This window comes from Mustela nivalis (assembly GCF_964662115.1).
Source record: "Mustela nivalis genome assembly, chromosome: 4".
Classification (NCBI taxonomy): Eukaryota; Metazoa; Chordata; class Mammalia; order Carnivora; family Mustelidae; genus Mustela; species Mustela nivalis.
The window spans coordinates 51,246,654-51,269,956 of NC_139023.1; the positions used below are offsets into that span (position 1 = coordinate 51,246,654).

General features: G+C 36.0%; 1 protein-coding gene and 1 long non-coding RNA gene across 6 annotated transcripts in view; one reads left to right on the forward strand and one right to left on the reverse strand.

Annotated features, from left to right (window-relative positions):
- LOC309863174 overlaps positions 1 to 2,494 on the reverse strand; it is a 28,146-nt gene extending 25,652 nt beyond the window's left edge. Inside the window, exons 1-2 of one of the 2 annotated variants that reach the window (XR_014310912.1) lie at positions 2,447 to 2,494; positions 2,121 to 2,199 (exon numbers count right to left, since the gene is read on the reverse strand). This is a non-coding gene — a long non-coding RNA (uncharacterized lncRNA). Of the gene's footprint in view, positions 1 to 2,120 lie in introns of both variants that reach the window. The other variant, XR_014310913.1, reaches the window with a different exon arrangement.
- KCNIP4 (potassium voltage-gated channel interacting protein 4) overlaps positions 1 to 23,303 on the forward strand; it is a 1,147,911-nt gene that overhangs the window by 829,610 nt on the left and 294,998 nt on the right. The window lies entirely within an intron of this gene.

Genomic DNA, 23,303 nt, shown 5'->3' on the forward strand with positions numbered 1-23,303 from the left:
ACTTTGAACATTCTTTGAACTGGTAAAGGGACCCTTGCAACAGTAACTAATTTTTTTTTAATGTTTTATTTATTTATTTGACAGAGAGAGATCACAAGTAGGTAGAGAGGCAGGCAGAGAGAGAGGAGGAAGCAAGTTTCCTGCTGAGCAGAGAGCCTGATGCAGGGCTTGATCCCAGGACCCTAAGATCATGACCTGAGCCGAAGGCAGAGGCCTTAACCCACTGAGCCATCCAGGTGCCCCAACAGTAACTTATTTTTATGTACATTCTAGAGCCTCTGACCCATAAATGAGAAGGTTAAACCTGATGATTTCCAAGATTCCCAGTGGCGACCCCCTTAAAGATGTTTACTTTTGCTTTTACTCTTAACGTGAAATAAAAGAACTTAATAGCATTTTCTGAGAATTCTAAACTTCCCAATGAAAGCCTCTTATCTTAGTCCTTTCTAGATTCAGTCTGTGTGTGAACCAGGAAAACACTCCATACAAATTAACCCTTCATATGACCTTGATTTATTTTGAGGATAGGATGCCACATGGCTGAAACCAAGACAATTTAAGTAAATGGTGACATAAATCACAAAGATCTCTTTTTAACTAATCTGCTCTGCAAGTAGTGATGACTCATTCCAGAACTCAAAATGTATGGCCCTTTAGTTCATCACTGCAGTCTACTCTGCCAACTAGATATCTCAGTAACTGCCAGAGCCCAGGTGTACTAAATAACTTTATTACTCAAGGTAATTAATATAGTTATCTTCAGTCTTCTTGTTCTTTGTACATCTTTAATACTATAGAGCTAAAGAGTTATAAAGAGCCAGAAAAGTCATTTGGTCAATTCATTATTCCTTGAGTAGGTAGTATATTCCCATGATTTTTAAATGCTGAAGGAAAAACAGAAAAGCATGAGAACTGGTCTTCTCTGATAATTTATAATTTAGCATGAAAGAAAAGATATCCATGACACAATTAGAAAACAATGCAAGGCAATATATAATTAAATGCCTAATTTTGTGGTACAGGCTATGACAGCAATAAGATTGCAGAACAGGATGAGACTAGTGTAGGCTGGAATTGTCAGAGAGAGTTAATGGGGGAGGCGAGAATATTGGTAGATCCTGAAGAATGGGTAGGAGGGGAATCATGGGAGGGCAAGCAGGGGGATATATTTAGGAGACTGGCCTGACAGGAATAGATGTCCTGTGTTGGAATGAAAGGGGAAATAAAACTGATTTTGTGCTTTTTATTTTCTTGATGTCATTTCTAAACTGTATTGGATAATAAATCTAATTTTAAAATTTCCAGAGAAAGAAATTCGCAACTAATTTACTTGCTTCGTGTAATTGCATGTGATTCTTCATCACATTGGTGATGATTATATATAATACCACAGCCTACCAAATAATCATTTGCATTTTTTGGACCTATTATATTTGCAAAGCCTACTCTTAGAGTTGCTGATATTTCCCTCCTTAAGCCTTCTGTATCTTATTCCCTTCCATTTTGCTGGATAAGGAGACTACTCATAACTATTTGAGTAATAATGATGGACGTTAAAATCACATCTTACATTTATAAATAGCTTAAAACCTAGAAAATATTTACTCATATCCTAACTCATTTCATCATTAAAAAAATTCTAGGAAATAGGCAAGACAGGTGTTACTACCATTGTTTTACAAATTTGGAAACAAATACCTAGAAAAGTTAAATGACTGGCTCTCAGAAAAGAGCCAGACTTTAGAAGAACCAAGATTTCTAAACCTTCTGTTAGAATTTAGAAAATGACTAGTTGGCATATTTCCATGAAACCAAACATAATATATTATCTAACTTCTATTTTGATCCAGCATGATTTTTTAATGATTTAATGACCATTCTAATATCCACTTGAAGAGAGCCTAATCTTTAAAACCATTGTATTCATATGATAAAAGCTTAATCTTTAAAAATATACATATTTGGTACAAAGAATAGTTCCACGCACAAACTGACCAGGATAAGGCACTTAACTTTTTGTCCAATATTTTCGTAAGTGTGATGGAGTTAATACCAGCCTTTTGTAATGATCTAATAAAGCTGAGAATAGAAACACACATTGGGGAAAACGTAACACTTACCCTGTTACTTTTATCTTCTGCTTCCAGGAAGATGAAATTCATGTACCCTGTTATTCCTTCCTAGGTATAGCTAAAAACCCTAGACAATGTATATAAAACAAATATAAGAAACCTCTCAAAGATGCAGAGAAGAAATCAGACCAGTAGGAAACCACAGGACAAAGGAATGACACAATGAGGAAACTATCAACTTGGAACCACCATAGATTCAGACAAAAGAATCTTGCTTTCTCTACTTAAAGAACCAGGAGCACCCAAGGGAAACGGGAAACTTTCAGAAAATGCTTCTATGCTAGCCAACACCCACTAAAAACATTGTGGCCTACTTGATCCCTGTTAGCAAAGCAAAGGTCTAGGAGAGAGCCTAGACTCCCATCCTTGATGGGCTGTCATGACTTACACCAGCACAGCGGGGTGATGTCACAGAAGGCCCAGTGAGGAGCTGCACCCAGCCACAGTATCAGTGGAGATGACATGGCACCATCCAGCCCCAAAAGGCTGACAACCACAAAATGCTGACGAAAGAAACTAAAGATCTAAATAAATAGAGAGGCATACAGACTGGGAGGACTCAATATAGTAAAAATGTCAATGCTCCCCAAATTGATATATAGGCTTAACACAATTTCTACTAAAATGCAGGCAAGTTATTTCTACATGTAGACAACATTACCCTAAAATTTATGTGGGAAGCCAAAGAAACTATAATAGCTAAAACCATTTTGCAAAAGAAGAATAAAGTAGAATATAAGAAACACTCTACCTGGATTCAAGACTTAGTATATAGCAATGGTAATCAAGATTATGTGGTATTGACAGAAAGGTAGACATACAAATCAATGGAGCAGAATAGAGAATCCAAAAATAGACCCATGTAAATATGCTCAAATGGTTTTCAACAAAGGTGCAGAAGCAAGTTAGTAGAAGAAAGATAGTCTTTTCAAAATGTATTGGAGAATCAGACAATGATAATAACAAGAAAGGAAAAGAAAAGAGAACCTCAACCTAAACTTAATGCCTTGAAGGGGACCAGAATATGTCACCCCCAAATATGCCACTTTGACATATTGATGATTTTGAATTAAAGTGACTTAGGAAACAGCTGGTGTAAGGGGGGCACTCTGACTCCTCTGTTCTTCTGAAGCTGCTAGAACATGGCCCCACAAATCCTCTCATAGGTTTGAGGACTGAGATCACTTGGGTTGAGTACCTCAGATTGTAGATTAAGACCTGGTACCAAATATCCAAATTGACATTTAATAAATAATAAAATTGGAATCATCAACATTTTCAGTGGTTTAGAGCAATGGACTAAGTGTAGCAAAATAAAGCTAATTGATATAAAATTCTGTAGTTGGGTCCCAAAAGGTAACTGCATAAGCACAAAAAGATAGAGATGGCACTTCCCAGCTGCACACATAAAAAAAGACTTAGAGAGTTTTACATTATATTTCAAGTGTAATATGAGTCAACACGGTAGCAGCCCCAGACACTGAAAATTCAGCTGCATTACTATTCATTGCTAAATTTACATAGCAATTATCTATGCAAGAGTGAAGCATGAAATGAAGGCTGGAGTTCCTCTAGATATTGTTAGAGAAATAAAAGAGGTTATTAAATATTAACTTCAAATTTTTAAATTGATTTAATCCTTTCAATAACCTGAAGAAGAAGAAGAAGAAAGTAACATTTTATCCTTTTTTTTTTTTTTTTTAGATGTATAACTTCAGACTTAAACATGCTAGGTAACTTGTTCAAAGCCTGACTGTTAGCAAGCACAAATCAGCAATTCAAACCCAGGCTCAGACTCTGAGGTATTCATCACTTGGTACATCACAGCCATGAACCTGCTATTCAGGAGCCAGAAATGTATGCACCCATTCATTCAACAAAATCTAAGTGCCAAGCATTGCTTTAAAGAACGTCGCTAAGGTTGCAGCTATAGTGGGCCATCTCTCATTAGGGAAATAGATAACAAATAAATAAATGAGAGGATATTAATGATGGCAAGTACTATTACAGTATTAAAATAGTGTTGTGATGGAAAGTGGTGAGAGAAGCTGCTTCATATTCTGTAGCCAGGGAAGGCTTCAGAAGGAAGGGACAGGTAAACTCAGACTAGGTGACCTGAAAGAGGCAGCCCGGCAAATATACACTGAAAGCGCTTCCGAGCCATGACAGTCAATGCTTGCAGCCCGAAGCTGCATCCCCTTGGCCTGATTGAGACAGAAGGAAAAGACAGATATGGCTGGAGCTCTACAAGTGGTATGAGGGGCTTCTGATCAATTACAGAGATGAAACAGGGCAAGAAATTGGGATTTCATTCTCATAATTATGGGGAATCTCTGGAATTGTTTCCAGCAGATGATTACTTTATCTACTTTATGTTTCTTTGTTTGGTTGGTTGGTTGTTATTTTATTTTATTTTTTATTTTTCATTTTATTTATTTATTTTGAGTTAGAGAGTCTGTATGGGAGCAGGGGGAGAGGGTGAGGGAGGGGGAGAGAGAAAGAATTTTAAGCAGACTCCCTATGCTGCGCACAGGACCCAGCTTGGAACTCCATCTCTCAACCCTGAGATCATGACCTGAGTCAAAACCAAGAGTCAGACGCTTAACTGACTGAGCCACCCAGGCATCCCAACCCCACACAGGCATCCCAATCCCTTTGGCTACTAAGCAGACTATAAAGATGTAGGAGCAGAAGAGGAGGAACAGTGCACAGGCTGTTCAGGCTGTGCAGGTGTGAGAGGATTGTGATGTAGGCAAGAGAGCCGTCAGAAGACAGGGATGAGCATGGATGTGGAAAATAGGCAGTTGTCATCATCTCTGTGTGGTTCTCAGAGTATTATGGTCAAGTCATGGCATCATTCACTGGAAGGATAGAGTTTATGTATATTACCACCCTAAAAATTTTAACAAATATTCCATATTTTAATATAAAATTTTAAATATTAATAATGCTAACCAATTTTGGGTCAACAAGCAAAACCTCCTCTTTCTTAATAAAACTATGGCAAATAAAACTTGATAAATTACGCTGATGAGATATTATGGACAAGATTGAAAAACCTGAGTAGGACATGCTCAGAAGCAATTCCCCTAGATGGTGAGTCAGAGCTGTATTCTGGGAAGAAATATTGACAACATTGCTTGTTTAATGAGAAGGAAACTGAGACTAGATACCTGCTTTCTAGTGGTTAAAGGACTAAGGAGTGTAAAGAAAATGAAACTCTTTTAGCACCAAGAAGAAGATTAGAACTTAATGACTAGAAGCTACAGGTAAATAAGCTTCTGCTGAGCACAAGGAAGGACCTTAGGATCATTAGAGCGCCCCACAATGAGATGGATTCTTGAATAGTCTCATCAGTATAGTTCACCCTATAAACAGTTCACAAGGATGAAGAATAAAGCAAAGAATGGGGTAACTCTAGATTCTTTTAGAAAACTAGGAGAGGTTATTTTTTTTTTTTAAGATTTTATTTATTTATTTGACAGAGAGAGATCACAAGTAGGCAGAGAAGCAGGCAGAGAGAGAGGAGGAAGCAGGCTCCCTGTTGAGCAGAGAGCCCAATGCGGGGCTCGATCCCAGGACCCTGGGATCACAACCTCAGCCGAAGGCAGAGGCTTTAACCCACTGAGCCACCCAGGTGCCCCTACTAGGAGAGGTTATTAATTATTAACTTCCAATGCATTCCTCCCTATACTATGCTATTTTTCTTTCATATCCTTAACAGGAATTTCACAAGTAAGCATCTTGGTAAGTAGGTACTACCTAAATTCTAAAAATCACAAATATTAAAATACACTATTATTATTCCAGGGCCATGTGGGGGAGATCTAATTCATATTTGCATTCTAAAAATAAATGGTAACATAATAAATCCATTTTTAACTCATTTGATGTTTGCTTTTACTGTTTTTTAAGATAAAATTCTGATGTTATATAGATTTTAACAAATACTACCAATTTATAATTTCTTGTTACAGTAATGGTTAGTAAACTACTCTGTTATACCATAGTTTTAATGCTCATGATATTGTGCAGTCAGCAAGTTGAAAAGATAACATAGTTGTGTTATTTATGCTTGTAGACCTTGGAAAGAATTATTCTTTAGTAGTGCATTAAAAAATCAATTAATAGTGAATTAAAGCAATTAAACACATTCTTTTAGCATTTGAGATGTTAGAAGCACTGTTATCTTGAGCTGTAAATCAAACCAATTTCAGCAGTAGATTGTTTTTTTCACGTGTATGAAATCCTTAAATGCAATTCCAATAGATCTCAGTACTATTATCTGCCAAAGTCTGAGCTCTCAAATTATTGTTTTCCCAAGCCCAGCCAAATCTGTGCCAGGTATTCATTTTCATGTCAGCCTTTCCACTAGACTTGGTACTTTGATGGTTTAAGGAAGCTTAATCTTTTTTAAGACATTTTTAAGTTACCCACAAACCATTCTACTAAGAGTATACCATAAAGCCTTCTTAGAGGGTCAGACATAAAATAAGGAATGGCCTTACATTAAAGAAAAAGAAAGCTGTGACTATGTGCTTGAGAAACAAAACACTGGGTTACTAAAAAGGCCGGCAAGTGAGTCCCCAGAACGGAGTGGACACTTGTAAATCTCTGTGGAGTACATGAATGAATGTGTAATTGAGTCAACTGATTAACTGATTAACATTAAGGTTCTTAATGTATTTGAGAGTAAGTTATTAGCAGTATGGTTGCAAAATAAAAGCCAATAACATTCTGAAGTGAGATACTGACCCACATTTTAACATTAAGTTATTTTTAAGGACACTGGTGATGATTCTATTGACAAAACATTCTTATATTTATGTTGAGTTTCTTATTTTTCAAAGTGTATTCACATAAGCCACCTCCTTTTTGCTTCACAACACAGTTTGAGAGGATCTCAGAGAACTGTGGCTTCCTCATCTTTATGTCCTTACCTCTTAGCCCAACACCTGGCCCTGCGTACTGTCCGGTAAACAGTGATGATAAAAACATAAGGTAACAACTATTCAACTTTGGAAGGAACTTTGATGTTCCTTCTACCTAAGTTTCCAGTGGATTGTATGAAAGTAGTCACCCCCCCCATCCATGGTTTCTCTTTCCATGATTTCAGTTACCCAGAGTCAACCAAGGTCCAAGAGCAGATGACCATTCTTCTAAAATATTATCATAAGGTCAATATTAGCCTAACACTAATCACAATGCCTATGTCATTCACCTCCCTTCATCTCATCATATGGGAATTTTAGCATCTGCCATCATTACAAGAAGAAAAATGAGCACAGTACAGTAAAATATTTTGAGAAAGACGACATTCACATCAATTTTATTACAGTACATTGTTATAATTTTATATTGTTTATATTATATTGTGTATTGTTTTGTATATTCTATTTCACTATTAGTTATTGTTCATCTCTTACTGTGCCTAATTTATAAACTAAACTCTGTCATAGGTCTGTATATATAGTGGGAAAAAAACATAGTTTACGTAGGGTTTGGTGCTATCTGTGGTTTCAAGCAACCACTTGAGGTCTTGGACCATATCACCCGCATATAAGGGAGGCTACTGTATTCAGTCTTTCAGAACACCTTCAGAGGTGAAAACTCTTAATGATTCGATTTATAGCTGAGACAGTTATAAGAAAGTAAACCATTCACCCAAACCACAGAGCCAGTCAACAGAAAATCCAGAAGTATATCCTGATCTACCAGATTATAATGCACTTACTGTTAATCACTGTGACCTACTCTTGTAGCATTTTCCTTTTTTATTTTATTTATTTATTTTTTTGGTGGGGAGAGGAATATAAATATGCCAAAGCACTATTTTTATTGATCAGTGATTATAAAACATTCCCTTTGAAAGCTTCAACAAAAAGTTTGGAAGCTACTTGTCAGTATAATATATTTAAGAGAACATTTCTTTTTCCAAAGCAAAAACATAAATCATTAACTAAAAGCCATATTTCTTGTCAGTGTATCTAATTTTAGCTTGGAAATGTTTGTATTGAAGTGTGTAAAGAAGTAATGTGATAGTAAATTCTCATGATGACAAGCTGTCAGTATGAAATTGTTGGATTAGCGAGAGGAAAAAAACTGCTATTTTAGTGACAATCCTTGAAATGGAAAGTGAAAAATTATACAGCTTAACAATTAATTATGTCCAAGCTTGCATTCAATTGCAGTTTTCTTACACCGAGATCTTAGCATAAATCTTTAAACTTGCAGAAATTTAAATTCAGAGTTGTTTCCCTAACATTGACACTTGGATTATAGGTGTTCCATTTGTGAGAAGATTAAAATATATTTCATGTTACTATAGGCTCAAGAGTCATCTGATTAAGAACATCATACATGAAAAATGTAATTTCATACTTCCTTTCCCCAAACTATTATCTATTTTAGAAGTTCATTCAAAATGCTTGAATTGTTTATTGTCTCCCTCTTTTAAGGAGCCCTAACCCTTGTTTTCCAGAATGAGGATATCTTTCTTAAAATCCTGGAATTTGGGGATGCCTGGGTGGTTCAGTTGGTTAAGTGGCTGCCTTCGGCTCAGGTCATGATCCCAAACGTCCTGGGATCGAGTCCCACATCGGGCTCCTTGCTCAGCACGGAGCCTGCTTCTCCCCCTGCCTCTGCCTGCCATTCTGTCTACCTGTGCTTGCTCTCTCCCCCTCTCTCTCTCTGATAAATAAATAAAAAATCTTAAAAAAAAAATCCTGGAATTTGAAGTCAGGGTGGATCTGAATAATATTATGTACTTTATTTGCCATATCTGTCAATATTTAATCAATAGTTGAATTTTCTCTATAGCTATTCTAATAATAATAATAATGTACAATGACATTGATAATAATAGTGATGATGATAATTTTACCTTTTCTGACTAAATGTCTTCGGATAAAGTAAAAAAAAATATATATATATACATATATATATGTATATATATATATATTATTGGAGCCTTTTCTCTAATTCTTTAATTTAGGCAACTTTTTAATGCTTTCTCAAGAAGATTGCAATATGTTATATTATAATTTAATATAATTAAATATTTTTTTCTCATTAAAGTATCCCCCCCCCACACACACACACACCATGGAAAACAAAGATTTTTTTATGCTATTTAGTTCAGGGCTCTAATTGTACTTTCTCTCATATTCAAGATGTACCCTCTCCTCCATCCTGGCCCCACCAACAATAAGAGGACACTGAGATTTGAAGAAGCAAGTTATCCAGATTTTACTTACTGATCACGCTAGTCACTGTAGAGAGATTCTGGAAACAACTGTGTTTTCTAAAGCAATTATTTGGTATGAACAAAACAGACAGAGAAAAAGCCACCTTAGTTAGTCCAACATGACGATATATCATTCTGAGAACACTGGGGTTTTGGACTTTTGTAAAGTCAATAGTAACCTTCCATATGTTCTTATATACCACAATATAATAAATGGGTCACTTCCCAAATCTAGACAGGTGTGTCTTTGCAAGTCTTGAGAGCAAAAAAAGAGGAGGGGAGTAGAAAATAATAAGACAAGTAATTTTGTTTGTATTAAAGATCAATTAAATATTCATCGGGATATAGGGAAAACAAAGAGTAGATGATTCTTAATACAGAGCAAAGTGCCAAAAAAATTCGAATGCTATGTTTTTGACTATTGTTTCTCACATATCCAGGAATTGTTCAGTGAAAAAATAAGACAAAACAAAACAATAAGAGAAACAATTCTTCATTCTTTATTTTTCCAAATTCTCTAAAATAACCAGCAACTATGGATTTTCTGCTTTTCTCCCCCAGTGATACCTACTTCATTTTGTGATGATTTAAATTAATATAACCCATCTGGCCTCTTTGGTCTGCTAGACCTCAGTGTGTATTTAAAGGTAATACTACCTTTAGGATTTATTTCCTTTTGCTTCATGGAATCTAAGCAACTTTAATTTGGAAAAATAAATCAGTGTCATATCATTATTCCATGTCCTCCTAGGAAATACATCACACTCAAAACTGTGATTGGCATATCCTGCTCAGTGGCATTTATCCTAACCTCTATGGCACTATATAAAGAATATGGATGAAAATACTCAATAAGGATTGGTTGAAAGAATAGAAGGTATGTTGGTGAATGGCACATACAAGAAAATAATTAGTGTAAGACTGGCATGGCATCTCCTCTAGCTCCAGATGTCAAGCAGCAAGGTTTATTTACTGATTCCAGAATTTAAAATATTTAACCTTTATTTGTGGAATGGATGATGTGTTAGTTTGCTAAAGCTACCATACAAAGTTCTACAAATTAGGTGGCTTAAACAACAGAAATGTATTGACTCACGGTTCTGGAGGCTAGAAGTGTGAAGCCAAAGTGACTGCAAGTTTGGTTCTTTCTGAGACCTGAAGGAGATTCTGTTTTATGTATCTGTCCCAGCTTCTGGAAGCCTAGAGCACTCTTTGCAGATGGTGTTTTCCCTGTGTCTTCACACGATCTTCCTCTATGTTTGTCTGTCCTGTGTCCAAATGTCCAATAGGACATACAAACGTATTTTAGATAAGATCACATCCATTTTGAGACACTGGATGCTAAGACTTCAACAAACGAATTTGATGGGGATGCAATTCAACCTGTAACTTGTGGAATGTATTTTATTTATAGAACATATTCCCTAAAAATGAATCAATTTGTACTAGAATGAATGAAATATTCCCTATCCATTTGTATGATTTGCATCAGGACATAGGATAATTTTTAGGGACCTTGACATATATATCAATTAACATAAGGCATGTCACAAAATAAATACTAAGTAAAAATTGAATGAATGGATGTATCCAGGATATATTACTTTTCTTGGTTTGCTAGGACTGCCATAATGAAATACCCCATATTGGGTGACTTAAAGAATAGAAATTTCTAATATTACACTGTATGTTATCTAACTGGAATTTAAATAAAAACTAGAAAAAATAAATTTATTTTCTCACAGTTCTGGTAATTGAAGTTTCAAGATCAAAGCATCAGCAGGTTTGGTTTTTCTGAGGCTTCTCTTTCTTGACTTGCAAATGACCACCTTCTTGCTTTGTCCTCATACAGTCATCACTCTGTCTATGTAGTCTGTATTAATCTGCTCTTCTTATAAAGACAACAGTCATACTGGATTAGGTCCTACTCTAAAGACTCAATTTTAACTTAATAACTTCTTAAAGGCCCTATCTCAAAAAAAAAAAAAAAAGAGTCATATTCTGATGTCAGAAGTTCAACATATGAATTTGGGGGTTTAAAATTCAGCCTGTAATACTTGGGTTTAGATTAAGCTCCTATAACAAAAAGACCCTCAAATACAGTTGAATCATGGAAACTAAAAGTTTACTTATCTCTCATGTAACAATAATTCAGAAGTAGGCAGAAGTCCAATGATTACTAACCTCTGCTATTAGGTCATCTAAACATTTAGCTTCCATCTCTATACTGTTGCTTTTCTATACCTTCAGGTCTGATTCTCATTGATATAGTGGAGACACACTCACCACATTATTTTTAATTTGTCAGACCAAAAACTAAGCACTTTTTCATACATTGTGCTGTATGTTTTGGGCATTATGTCATAAAAAAGAAAAATTATGACTGCACAGTATAAGTTAATAAATAATTTGTTTTGGCTTTCATCTCCAAATGGGAAGGTCCAGGATTATTTAACACAGTGAGTAAATATGATACTCTCCTTTAATAATTCTTGATATAACCTGACAACACATGCTTAAAGCTCTGAGCATTTTTTCAGATGATCATGTTGAATATTGATGTGCATGTAAAAAGCTAAGTTTCAAATTATAAGATGTTAATTTTCAAGAGAATAAAGATTGAGCAGTTTCTACTCATCCATCCACTTACAACATTAAGTTCTAGCCACAAGTGCATCATTATTTTAGAGATTTAATTTGTCTTTCTGAGGAAATATCGTAATGTTAAATTCTATTCAATCATTTTAAAATATGCATATCTTTTAATAGACTTGTTATCTTAGACTCAGTTTGTCATTAACATATGTTTCTCTACATTTCCATAAGAAATTCTTACATTCAACCTCAAGTCTGTAATATGGTTAAGATAGTGCATGCTGTTGTAACAAATAAATAAACAAATAGAAGATTTCTTACTCTTTTAAAGCCTAAACAGTTATTTCTGATTAGTGAACAGGTATTTTTCAAGAAATGCTTCAAGGACTCATTGTCTTTCCATCTATTGCTTTTGTTATATCCCCAGGATTCAGTCTCTAGCTAATCTTTGCATCTGAGGGGAAAGAAAGTGGAAATGGTCTCTTTGATTCTTAACCATTTTTGTTGATGAGTATTCTGTTTGCAGAAACTAACCACATGACCCCTTCATATGTAAGAGGTGCAGGTAATATGTCATCCTTGGCTGGCAGCCACTTCCTAGCCTTGTTCTGCACTATAGAAGGGAGGGCAAGTGTTAGATATGATGCTAATTGTGTCTGCGACAAACATTTCCTATAATTGATCAATGCAATGGCCTTCTATAACTTATTGGAGCAATTTCTTTTTTTTTTAATATTTTATTTATTTATTTGACAGGATCACAAGTAGGCTGAAAGGCATGCAGAGAAGGGGTGGGGAAGCAGACTCCCTGCTGAGCAAAGAGCCTGATGCAGGGCTCCATCCCAGGACCCTGAGATCATGACCTGAGCTGAAGAAGGCAGAAGCTCTAACCCACTGAGCCACCCAGGCACCACTGGAGCAATTTCTTTTCTTTTCTTTTCTTTTTTTTTAAGATTTCATTTATTTATTTGACAGACAGAGATCACAAGTAGACAGAGAGGCAGGCAGAGAGAGGGATGGGGAAGCAGACTCCCTGCTGAGCAGAGAGGTTGATGTAGGGTTTGATCCCAGTACCTTGGGATCATGACCTGAGCTGAAGGCAGAGGCTTTAACCCATTGAGCTACCCAGGTGCCCCGCAATTTCTTAACATCAAATCAGATGCTCATGATTTCTCTAAAAATAAAATATTTATTTTGTGTAGAGAATCAATCTGAGTTGAACCTCAAGATATAATCTACTAAAAACTTTTTCTTAGTTACTCAGTTAACATATATTTCACATCTCATTGTTTTAAGCCTATTACTAATCAGTTCAAATGTTTGGACAAACCAATTTTCAGAGTAGTTATCCAAAGTCTCAGGAAATGCATGTTGCCAATGTTCTCATTTGTTATTGTAAAATTTTTAGCTGATATTTATAATACTGAAACAGAAGACTAAGAAACTGGAATTTCAAAGATTTAACTATAAAAAATGAAACAGAATTTTTGTAGTATTCAGTAATTAATCTTAAGTCTTTATAATAATAGATTGTTCCTATGAGACAAATTTGGTTAAGATATAAAAAATGCATTTGGCACATAGATAATACAATATAGTCATGCTGCATTGTAAGATAATGAGGCATAAATGTGAGGGTTTTGGTTTCGTTTTGTTTTTAAGACAAGGGCCAGGTTTTAGTTAACTCTCTGTCCCAGGATTTAGCATTGTGCCTGGCACTGTATGATGTCTCACTTAAATGATATTGAAGCTTAAAAGAATAACTGAATGAAATGGAAAGAGGCTCATATAAATGAATAATTATCATTTGTTTTACTAGGCAAAAGTACTTTAGTAGTATTTATTTTTCAATTGTTTCTCTAGTTCATTAGAATCTATAATTAATATTTTAATTTATCATTTTCCTTCTTAATCTCATAAATCCACTCTTATTAAAAGCACAAGGTCCAAATCAATATCAGGCCCATAACTTTGATACTCATTTGCCCAAGAATTAAGGACCCCACTGTCCTCCTTTTCTTGTATGGCCCAGACCTCTCTTCCTGAAGTGGTCCTAGGATAGTAAGTCAGAGGATTCATCCTTTAGGCTTTGGTCCAAAAGAATTCTAGGTACTAAGGATCTTCAAGAAGCTAAATGTGTTATCCAGGTAACTTTGTGAGTATAAGAAAGGAGCAAATAACTGGATTTCTGAAGAAGAGTTTGAAAGGCTGAAGTCAACCAAGGCATTTAGGTTCTCCAGAAGTTTGGTGTGCAGTGATTGAAAGTCAACATTTGTGAAAGAGGGAGGGTGTAAATATGATTATGGAGCAGAGGAAGTCTAATTATTGCAAAACCACAAAGTCTCAACCAACGCCATAGGGAGTTCTGTGGTGTTCGAGTTATCCTGCAATAGCCTAGAAGAGCTGGGACTTTATACCCATTACCACTGGTCCTTGGGTGAGGCAGCTCTCAGCAGATAAGTCAAACTCTGACACCGCTGACAGCCTGAGTAGCTCTTTCATGCTACAGCAAATGCTTCTTCCTTGAATGAGGATCTGGGTAATGGAAATCTGTGTCCAACCCATAGATCAAATATATAATAAAAGAAATTAGTCTCTCAGTTCATCTATCTTTGATTCAATCATACACATCCATTAACTAATGACATATTCTGGGGTCAGAGTCAAAATACCAAACAACTATTGTCCTCCCACCCCACCCCCGCCCTGTTTGACCCATCAGAACCAATACCAACCACAAAAATTCCATTTGACCTTATGCGTGTGAGCCATCTCAATATCAGCACTCATGCAACAGAGTGTTCCCTTTGCAATTATGATGGTAAATTTCTTCAAATCTTCAGTGTTAGGAAAAGAGTTTGTGATGGGGGGGAAAAAGAGGAAAAATTTGGGTAAATGAGCTTATAAAAGGATTGATAAAAGCCCTTAATATACTTTTACTAGTATAATTGAACATTATGGTTGGACTCCACAAAGGTTTGGTACATGCCAGGCATTGTGTTCAATCCTTAAATTATCCCCTTTAACATTGCCAGTGCTATGAGAGAGGTACCATCATGATCCCATTTGGAGGTGATAAAACTGGAGATTAGGAGTAAGTGATATGTTCACCGGCAAACCTGATACCCTGTAGATCAGGGTCAGGCACCCATACCTGTGCACTCTGGAATTTGACTCCAATGATCGTTGTGTTGTCCATTTAAATTTCTGAACATTCATGGATTCATCTTTTCTTGTGTCCGCTGATTGCAGGAGAGATGGTGCTGTGAACAATGATAGTATATTTTCTTCTTTTTCAATTTGGTCCCTTCCTCCTCTGTTATTCTGGGCCACCAATCTTCAGATTTACCAAGTACTGCCCTAAGGTTTTGTTCCCTACTAACCACTGAAAATTAGCATCTTTCCTCTTTACTGCTTTGCTAATCCCTAATTAATTAGTCAAAGAGAAGAAAAACAGAGTATCTGGGTAGTTTTTGTTTTAAATTCAAGGCATTGAATTGTGCCCTAAAATATATACCTACCAAACACTATCTTTTTGCTTCCTTTTACCTCTTTTCTATTCTTTAACTTACCTTTTCAATGTCTGTGAATATAAAATATTGTGACAATATGTTTAAATAGCATGCAAAGCCTGAAACTCTTGAAATTTTTCTTTCTTGTTTGGAAATCAATGTGACACTTCTAAAATTTGCCATTGAATGAGATACAGATAACCAACATGCTACAATAATGAGAACCTCAGTTTCCAGGGTCTTCATGTATTTTACCTGTTATCATTGCAATTCTTATCCAGTGCTTTCCAAACAATGAATTGAAACACATTAGTAAGTCATGAGAATTTCTCTGTGAAATACAGCCTAAGAGAGCTAATAAAACATAATTCTCACCTCCAAGATAACCACTCTGCTATGAGTTATTTTTGAACCATTTAAAAAGAAGTTAATTTCAACCTTGTAGCAAAAGTCTCTTTCAAATGGAGATGCTATTATTCGATTCTCACTGAGTATACTATAAGAAACAATGGTTAATCCTTTTTATGAAAAATGGACTTAAGTCCATATTCACTCTTTTGGAAAATTTGGAGTTAATCAAATCAAGTTTAAAAGTATTGTGTTGAGATTTTTTTTATTTTTGAAAAGTAATTGTTGCCACTACATTTTAGGCTAACAAAGTCTTCCTTCATAAATGATGTACAGTGAAAGAATTACAAGTGCTTTCTAAAATAAATGCAAATTAAAAAGTGATTGAAAATTTACTTCACAGCCAAATTATGTGTTTCTTTTGAGTAACTAAGAACTTTCTACAGGAATGATGGTAATGAAGATACATGGTAAACAAATTGTTGTTGGTCCATAAGTGTTTCTCTACACAGATATGCAATGGTAACAACCAGTTAAAGGTTCCATATTGTGAAAGGCAGGAATGTATTCTTAGTAAGTTATAAGTAGTTACATGTGAATATGAGTTGCCAAACAATAAATATTTCTGAATATTTTCCATGTACAAATCACTATCTAGATGGTGTATGCTTAGTTAGCTGTGGCTGCTATAATAAAATTCCATGGACTATGTGGCTTAAATAACAGATACTTATTTATCACAGTTTTAGAGACCAGAAAGTCTGAGATCAGGTGCCATTACAGCTGGGATCTGGTGAGAGGTCTCTTCCTGCCTCCAGATAACTGCCTTCTTGCTGGGTCCTCACATGGGGGGCGTGGAGTGAGGCATACAAGGGAGATCTGATCTCTTCTTATAAGGGAACTAATCCTATCATGAGGACCTCACCCTTATAACTTCATTTAAACCTAATTTTTCCCCAAATACTCCACATCCTAATACCCTAACTTTGAAGGCTAGTGCTTTAAACAGGAATTCATTCAGCCCATAAATACTATGTCAGTAGAAAAAGCCTTCCGAGGGTTTCAGCATTCCCTCAACAGTTTACAGGTGCCCTCTTAGTGAATTGATGTGTATGGGTGTACATTTATGGTGAGCTCTATAAGGGCACAAAGAGTGTTATTCCCTGATGTCATCTTCAGGGTAGACTGCATTAGTACAGAGTACGGAATAGGTATTCATACAGTAAATGAATGAATAGTGAAGAGAGAAGAGACAGACACATAGACATTAAAAAAAAAAAACACACACAGCAAAATCAAAAAGAGTATCTTGTAGGCAAATATATCACACTTTGTGTGATATGGTAGAGACATTATATCTAAAGGTCCTAGAAGGAAAAGGCATCATTGTGGAAGGATAACCTGGGGTTGGTAAAGAGCAAGGATAGTGAAGAGAAGGAATTACTAACTGAGGAAATTTTGTAAGAATAAGCCAGATATAGGAAATTCCAGGGAGTTTGCTGGGGATACTTGATAGTCCAAATTTACTATGAATGTGATGGAAGAAAATTGAGGGATTAACTGCAAAGTTCACAAACTTGGGCCTCTAGATTCCACATTAGCTAATGTTTGTTTTATCTTGGTTCTGTACTCTTTTAAGTATTTTTAAGTAGTTGTTAATGCATACATATATCTTGGAAGATTTCACATAAAAATCTAAATTCTCAGCTTTTCATAAAAATTCTGTCATTTAACATTATTCTCAAATCCAGTCAGTGGGATCAGTGGGAAGGAACAGCTGGCAAGTCTATCTCCTGTTGTTTACCCCTGACCCCACAGAATCTTTTCACTCATTTAGGTTTGTCTGGCTCTGTATAGTTTGAGATGTCTAATGAGGATGTGGTTTGAGATCCAATCTCTCTCTCTCCCTTTCTCTCTCTCTCTCATTCTCATACACACACACACACACACACACACACACACCACAGGCACATGATGGAATCATCATTAGCTTTAACTCTTCCAGCCCTAGAACTTTGCAGCTGTTCTGGCAAATCACAAGTGACAGTAAGAAGTCAGCAATGGTCAGAGCTCTGAATGTAACACTAATTCAAGTCAACATATGTTCTCAATGGTCTGGAATATAGAATTTCCCAAACTCAGTTGGGCAGGTGCTCCTTTTGAGCATTTGTAAGAGTCACAGGCCCTAATCATAGGAAAATGAATACACAATTTTGCCTAAATTTCAGAAGGTTCAGGGGATTCTTGGAAAGACCCTTCATTGACATTTTGGTTGTATGTACAAATCCTAAATTAAAGCATTTTGTTCAAGGATATTATCAAAAGATGAATTAAAGATTAAATGATGAAATTTGAAACTCTCAGCAAAGGGCATGAATAAGACTCCCAATTCCAAACACTTGGAAAACTGTGAGATTATCTCAAATGTAAGGATCATGGGTGAAAGGAGACAATTTGATATACTAGGAGGAAAATGGGGAAGATAGAAAAGAGACAGTTGGTTTATGAGATACTGGGGAAATAGAATCTGATTGATGTGCCCTCTTTTTTCAAATGCAGATGTATTGAAGGTGTAGCCATATTATGGACTATCTAAGACCTTCTGCTATCCCAGCAATGACACTAATCAAAAAAGTTCCCATTTCTTTCCAAAGTCAGCCTTCCCTGTAGCATAAACTTATTTTCTGTTTGAAACTTGCCTCTCTCTTGTGACCTGCATCTTACTACTACATGTTATAAAATAGTTGTGGTGTACCTTTTGCAAACTCCTTCTCATTGATATTAAATTGGAAGAGTTTTGGAGACAAATTCTTATCTTCCATGTATCTTCTCCAGTGTACTCATAATACTCTCAACTTTTAGTAAAAGCTCAATATTTTATTTAATAAGTTAAAGATTGTAATTAAGGTTACATCTTAGGATTAAAAAATTTCAGGATTCAAGGGAAGAGCTGCTTTGTTTTCACTTTAATTCTGAAAACAGTCAAATATTTCCCATTATGTGTAAAATAAGAGAGGAACTACATAATATTTGGACAATATCTGTAGTTAATGATTCAAAGGAATGAGTTCTTTTTCTATAATACATCACATAGTGACAAGTACATGATAGCATGTAATTAAGGGACACTTAATCGCCACTTTTAGTTTAAAAACAAACAAACAAACAAAAAACCCTGTCGATCAGGAAAGCAGAGGCACTTCAAAATTCAACAAACTGAAAGCTACAACAGATAAAGCAGAAAAAATTTTTTCCTGTTTATTCCTAGACTTGTCATTTACTTCACTCATCTATCAGAATTTGAACATGTTCTCTTTAAGACATGAAATGACTTACAACGATCTATCCTAGAAAAGGACATGGATGTGAAAAATAGTGAAAGAAAAATGACACTTTTTGATTTCGGTGTTCAAAGTCTCAAGGCCCAAGTGTTGTGCCCCACAGAGGAAGAAATGTGAATAAAACATGTGTTCTGCTCCTTGAAGAGCTTCCAGTTTGGCAGATGAGCTAATGCATGGAAATAATTGCAATTCAGAGGGGTAAATACAGAATTCCTGATGTGTGCTAGGGCAGCTTAGGAGAAGAGCCGGGTTGTTCTAGAAAGGAACCTCCGGAGCCATTTTTGAAACGGCTAGCATTTGAGCAAGTGTCATAGAATGAATCGAATTTGGATATAGCTCTCTTCAATAGGGCGCTAAATGTGAACTAAATTACTGAAAACAGAAGAAGCCAGTAAATGAAAAATCACTCAGTGGCATTCTTCTTTACTGAATGCATGCTTCTGATCTCTAACTGCTCAATTTTCCAACTAGCTTTTCCTAATTAGAATGTCTTGAGATAAATATGGTATTTTTGAACCTGAGTGATTAACCACAAGAAAATATCTGTTATTGTTGTGATCACTGTACCACCATGATCTGATCATTTTATATTGCCAGTATAATTATATTATGATTGCATTGTAACTCCAATGGCCTAAAAGTTGAAAGAAAGAAAGAAAGAAAGAAAGAAAGAAAGAAAGAAAGAAAGAGGAAGTTAAGTTTTAGGAGCTTCTTAAATATTTATTTTCAGCTTTGTACAGCATTGCCAATTTTATTTTCATTTATTCACTTCTATGCATAAACACTAGCATTTGCTGGGTACCTCAGCTGGATAACTTCAGACTCAGGGATAAATCATATAGGTTGCCTTAAGGGTTTTGCAGCTAATAGGAACAGAAATGCTCTTCAACACAAATATATTAAAGCAGGCTCTGATGCCTCTGGTTGCTAGATAAGTGGGAATGTCAAGATGAGCCATGAGGTGAGTGGAGTTCAGTTATAATGTCTGTCCACAAGTAAATATACCTAAAAATAGCTTATGTGAATGATTGGCTTTTAAAATTATTATTACACAGGAATGGGTTAAAAGCAATCTTCCTAACAGTATTACTCTCATTCACTTGGTTTTCACATTGTTTCCTTTGGTGGAAGATAAGAAATGGGGAATGACAGAGGCCCTTAAAATGTACAGGGGAATGTGGCATAGGAGGAAAACCTTTGTGATGCAGATCACAGCAAGTAAAAATTAAATATGCAGAAGTAATCAGAAGTTCTGAGTGCTGTGAGAGGTGCACATAAACAGAGCCTTCAGGGTATTTAAAAGAAACCTGGCCTCAAACTCATCACACAGACAAGATAAGGATTTTACAGAAAAGAAACATTTCTACAATAACATGAAAAAGCTAACATCTTTTTAAAACATTGAGCCCAAGGTCCTGAGAGAAAATGCATGGCATCAGGGTCAAGGCTCTTTGTTTGGAAGTTGAACACCAAGAGTCAGTCACCCATGAACAATTAGTGTAATCATCTATTGTAACATAACCAACCACTCCAAACCTTGGTGGCTTAAAAGAGCAGTGATTGTTACCACATATTATTTTATGGGTCATGGATTCAGACACAGATGATATGTTTCTTCTCCACAATGTCTGTGACTTCAGCTGAGATAACCAGAAGGTGCTGAAAGAGTTGGGGGCTATTAGGACACCTCTATCCCTTCTCCATGTGTCCTTGCCAAATGGCTACCTGGTGCTTCCTCACAGTATGGCCATCTCAGCATTTTCAGCCCACTTTATGGGGTTTAGGGTTCCTATAAGAAAGAAAGTGGAAACTGCCTTCTCTCTTATAGCTTAGATTTCAACTGTCCATAGTGTTACTTCCACCATAATGTACTGGTGAAAGTTATCATAAGCCAGCCAACATTCAAGGGAAGAGACACAGGCCCTACTTTTCAATGAAAGAAATATTAAAGAATTTGTGGCCAACAGAGTCTGTCATCAGTCACAAATGTTCTTTCATTTGACATCTGTTTATCAAGTGTTCACTGTGTACCAGCCACTGTTCTGCTTGATCTTGTTACCATGACAATAAAAGAAAATCTATAACCAAAAGAAAAATGTTCTAGTGAAAGGAAGCAAGAGGAGGAAACCAAATAAACATGGATACTACTGTAAAGTAGTGTGGTAATGATGGTATTCACCAAATATACATAAGCCACTCTACGTGTCCCAGCCCTGATTGCAGCTAGTTTAGGGTCACCTAACTAGTTCTGGTCAGTGCACCATGAGCAAAAGTGATGTGGGTCACTTTCAGGTCAAGCTAGTTAAGATCCAACATGCCTCTCCCATCCCTTCTTATCCTTTTGTCTTTAGCCAGATCACAGAGCACAGAGGAGGAGGAGGGACATCTGACCTACATCAAATGGTTATGGAAGTAAGAAACAACCCTGTTGTGCTAACCCATGGAGATGGGGGGTTTGTCCATTACTGTAGAATGAGGTAGTATTACTTAAGCTGATGAATGTATATAATTAGTGCTCTGAAGAAATATAGCTCAGAATACAGAATAATAGCATACAGAATAACTGTGGAAGGCAGGAGCACAGCTGCAGACAGAGCGGTCAAGGCAAGAATTAAGAAATATTGCTGTAAGAACATACTAGAACTTTTATTTATTTTTTTATTTTTTAAAGATTTAATTTATTTTATTTATTTAACAGAGAGAGATCACAAGTAGGCAGAGAGGCAGGCAGAGAGAGAAGAGGAAGCAGGCTCCCTGCCGAGCAGAGTGTCCAATGTGGGGCTCGACCCCAGCTCTACCCTAGGACCCTGGGATCATGACCTGAGCTGATGGCAGATGCTTTAATCCACTGAGCCACCCAGGCACCCCATACTAGAACTTTTAAATCCAGTTCTTCCACCATACCACACTACCTGCTGCATATGTTGGAGGGTTGCAGATGTTCTTGATAGTTGAACACACATGATATTAGCATGGGTTTTAAAAAGTGTTCTGTTAAAAAAAAAAAAAAAGTGTTCTGTTGAGCTTTGAAGGGAAATGAGGAAAAGTAAAGTTGGAATTAACTAATGGAGAAAGATATCGCAGGCCAGACTGTGGAGGCCAGATTATTTTAGCAAATAAAGTTGGATGATATTCTACGCCCTTTGAAATCACTTTACAACAACATTTGGCAATTATTTTGGCATGTGGAATCAGTGTGGTTTGGCAAAATGGACTAAAATGAAAGTAACCAGCACTACGAGACTTTTCTTGAACAGTTTTCTTAGATACCTACTTGTCCAGCACTGAGGTGATGTTGGATACGTTTGGATGCAGAGAAAACAAGGCTTTTCTGCTTACTATTTCTGTGGCAGGAGGCTCACCATTAATTTCTCTGAGACTCAATTTCCTCATGTGCCAAAAAGGAACAGTGACACCCCTCCAGTTGAGTTATCATCAGAAGTATCAATGATAAATGTACAAAACTTACTAAAATGCCTGTCATAAAGGAGTTTTCAATAAAATGATAACTATCATTTTATTATAATTAACATGATAGACATGACAGATGCCAATCATTCTATGACAGGCACTGTGGAGGATTCCAGGAATCCCTTGACATGGTTCTCATTCTTATGCTCAAAATCTTGGACTATAAGAGGAAAAAAATCGTGAAGAAAAACCTTAGAAAAAGAGGTGCTAAGATACACTAAAACTGTGCCTTTTATGTTTTTCTCTTCTAATGCTCATGCTCTTATAGTGCCATAGTAGACATTCTCTTAAAACAAGCTTTTATTTAAAAAGTTAACCAATAACTCTCTCCCTCAAAGATCTCTCCTTTTTCAAGCAATATTTTCTGACTTGTTTTAAAAGTATAGATCCTATTTACCACCCTAAATTTGAAACTCAAAACAGAAATGTCAGAGTATAAAGAGCTAACATCTTCACAGTCAGGACAAAATGAAGTACAGAGTGACAATCCATATTTTATAGTATGTGTCAGTGAAATAGGAAAGACCTGAGATTTGAATGGGTCAGCCCTTCTTTCTACCATTGTAGGACTTTGTTCCTTTGCTCTGTTAGGTCCATTTTGGATCATTTGAATATGCAAGTCACCTTCCATTTGTGATTCTACTCATTCCTGGACACA